The sequence below is a fragment of the Nicotiana sylvestris genome, chromosome 7 (assembly GCF_000393655.2).
Source record: "Nicotiana sylvestris chromosome 7, ASM39365v2, whole genome shotgun sequence".
NCBI lineage: Eukaryota > Viridiplantae > Streptophyta > Magnoliopsida > Solanales > Solanaceae > Nicotiana > Nicotiana sylvestris.
The window spans coordinates 64,387,432-64,391,333 of NC_091063.1; positions in this window are offsets into that span (position 1 = coordinate 64,387,432).

Consider the following 3,902-nt stretch of genomic DNA (forward strand, 5'->3'; position numbering starts at 1 on the left):
TCAGTCTCAAGAGACTTTGTTTGGATGGAGAAGCTACAGTTGGTCTTTGCATAACTGTTGGAGCTGAAGCCTTAGCAACATTGGTCACTCTTGCCACTGGCTGGTTCTTCTTCAAGGTAGCCTCAATAGCCCTCTCTTGCATTCTAGCATGCTCTATGGCACAACTCAAGGTTTTAGGCTTGAACAACTTTACTGAGTACTTGATTTCATCCTACAAGCCCTCTACAAAGCTAGAAAGGAAATGTGCCTCATTTAGACCAGGGTTCCTTACTATCATCTGAGCTTTAATGTCACCAAACTTTACCAAATAATCTTCCACATTGCTTGTTTGTTGTAGTCGATTAAATTCTTCCACTACATCCTCCATTAGCACTTCCCCAAACCTATTACGTACCTCCTCCTTCAACTCATCCTATGTAATCACTCCTCTGCTTAGTATCAGGGTATTATAGCATAACTCAGCATTGCCATTCATATACAAAGTATCCCCTTCTACTTTAAGATCCGCAACTACCTTATACAGATTGGAGAATCTATCACATTTTCGAATCCATACCTTAGGCTTAGCACCATCGAAGCTTGGTAATTCCCATTTGGGATTAGGAACCTGCCCTTGTTGTGGTCTAGCTACACTATTCTCAATCGGTAAGGGAAGTAGTCCAATTCCAACTCCGGGAATTTGCTTAGGTGGCCTAGGTTGCCTATGATTCATGTTATTCAACCTCTCCAACAGCTATTCCAAGGTGCCTTGAATACCAGCTTGGGTGTCTTTCAAAGCTTGCTGCCCTTCTTTCAGCTCGGTCAATAGCTCGTCATGGTGGTTTAATTTTTCATCCATCACTTTCATGCGAGTTCCATCAACCATTAGTACCTCTGATTTAGCCTGAAATCGACAAGGTTCTGATTCCAATTGTCAAGCTCTAAGCTCGATTCAAGCTAAAACCGCAATTATAGGAAATTCAAACAACAAGTAATTTTTGGGACAATTTTCTATTTATTGACTGAAATGAAAGTATTACGACTAAACTGAAGGAAATGAAATGAAAAACAACACTAATAGTTGAATGCCATTGTTGATGAGCTCGAGTATGCAATAGAAGAAGAATAGATTTAGGTGAGAAGAGAATATGGATTGAGGGAGAAGAAATCAGAAGAGAGAGAGGAATTTAGTTACCAGAAGTTCCTTGTTTTCTCCTCTCTTCTCAGTCGTTATTTTGATGCCTTTGGAATTAATCTGAGCCTTTGATCTATACCTGCTAAACAAATCTCAATCATCTAACTTTTTCGTGTTTTGCAAGGAGGTCCTTCCGACTTATATAATTGAACTCTGCCCCATTTTTAATTATAATGACTCTACAGACCATGACATTCCCTTCCCCTTGAAAGGATCCTTGTCCTCAAGTATCAAAATGAGGGAATTTAGCTTTTAAATCTACATAATCTTCCCAAGTGGCATCCTCAGGAGCTAAGTTCGACCGCTGTACTAAGACCTTAACAGCTGCTGCATTTCCTTTCTTAGCCATTTGCCTTTGTAAGATGGCAACTGGAGCAACCAAAAACTACTCATCCTCTCTAGTCTGTGGCAGTATAGTATGAGTAGTGACCTTGGATCCCACCTTCTTTTTCAATAGAGAAACATGAAATACCAGGTGTATGTTGGAGGTAGGAGGTAGTTCTAGTTTGTAAGCGACTTTACCCACCTTGGCAATGAATTTGTTTGGCCCATAGAACTTGGATCTGAGTTTGAGGTTCCTTCTAAGAGCTAAGGATATTTGTCTATAAGGCCGGAGCTTTAGAAAAACCATGTCGCCCACCTGAAATTCCCTTTCAGTTCTTCTTTGATCTGCATATAACTTCATCCTCTCTTGAGCCTTTATCAAATTATCCTGCAACAGTTGTTGAACCTGCTGCCTTTTAATAACATCATCACTAGCAGCTTTTACAATAGTATCTAATAGTGACCCAACTGATAAATGTGGTGGACTAAGGCCATACAAGGCTTCAAAGGGAGTGCATCCTAAGCTGGTGTGAAAATTTGTATTGTACCACCACTCAACTAGGGGTAACCATTGCTTCCATTGTACTGGCCTATGAGAAGTCATGCACCTAAGATAATTTTCAATGCATTTATTCACCCTTTCACTTTGGCCATCACTCTGAGGGTGTAGGCAGTAGTAAAATGAAGTTGAGTGCCCAACAGCCTAAATAGTGCTTGCCCGAAGTTGCTTAAGAACACCTTATCCCTATCAGAAACTATAGAGTCAGGTAACCCATGCAGGGTATGCACGTGCTTGAAAAACTTGTTAGCCACATTCACTGCAGTGTAAGGGTGAGTAAGAGTTATAAAGTGAGCAAATTTTGACCTCCTATCAACTACCACAAAGATCATTTCCTTGCCTTTAGACTTTGGTAGTCCTTCAATGAAATCCACGGTGATATGTTTCCAAACCTGGTCTGGAATGGGTAGAGGATGCAGTAAGCCTGGGTAAGGAATATTTTCTCCTTTGTTTCTTTGGCACACATCACAAGCAGATACATAGTCAATCACCATATGTTTCATACCAGGCTAATTGAACAATTATGAAAGCCTTTTTAGAGTGCCAAGTTAGCCTGAATACCCTCCAATTTGTGAGTCATGAAAGGTTGTCAATAACTGTTGCCTGAGTGGACCATGATCCCCTATGTAAATCTTACCCTTCTTTTTCAATAGTCCAGTTGTGTAATGGTATATATGAGGTCCTTGAGTAGCCACTGTTACCTCAGAGATTAAGGCAGCTACATAGGTATCCCCTTCATAGCTATTACTTACTTCTTGCATCCAATTTGGAATTGTTACACTAATGGCCATGAACTCAGTTGGATTAGACAAGATTTTACCTTCTTGACCCTCAAATCGCCTGGAAAGTGCATCATCAACTCTATTTTCTGCCTCTTTCATATACTGAACTTCATAATCAAGTCCCAGTAGTTTAGTTAACCCTTTCTGTTGAATGGCAGTGATCACTCTTTGTTCCAGTAGGAATTTGAGGCTGTGATGATCAGTTCTCACTATAAAATGTTCATATTGCAAGTAGTGCCTCCATTTTTCTACTACATTTAAGAGATACATGTATTCTTTCTCATAAATAGACCTTCCTCCGTGTCTAGGAACAAGTACTTTACTTAAATAAGCAATGGGTTTTCCCCTTTGTAATAACACAACACCTATACCATTCTGGCTATCATCAGTCTCTGCTATAAAGTCTTGAAAATAATCAGGCAAGGCCAAGACTAGGGTGTTGATCATGGCTTGTTTCAGAGCTTCAAAGGCAGCTGTAGCTTCCTCATTCCACTTGAAGGCTTCCTTCTTAAGCAAATCAGTCAGGGGTTTAGCAATAACTCCATAATTGAGCACATATTTTATGTAATGGCCTGTTAATCCCAAAAAGCCTCTCAAACCTCTCAAGGTAGAAGGAGTAGACCAATATACTATAGCCTTGACATTCTTAGGGTCAATAGAGACTCCTTCCTTAGAAATCACATGCCCTAAGTACTCCACATTTGATTGTCCAAAAGAACACTTAGATTTCTTTGCATACAAGGTCTGAGTTCTCAGGATTTTGAATACTGCCTTCAGATGTGTTAGGTGTTCAGGTAGATTTACTATAGATGAGGATGTCATCAAAAAATACCAACACAAATTTTCTGAGTAGAGGCTGAAAAACTTGGTTTATCAATGCTTGAAATGTAGCCGGAGAATTTGTTAGCCCAAATGGCATCACCTTGAATTCATAGTGTCCCAAATGAGTCCTAGAAGCAGTTTTGTAAATGTCTTCACTCTTCATCCTGATTTGGTGGTACCTAGACCTCAGGTCAATTTTTGAGAAAATAACTGACCCAAATAACTTATCTAGCAATTCATC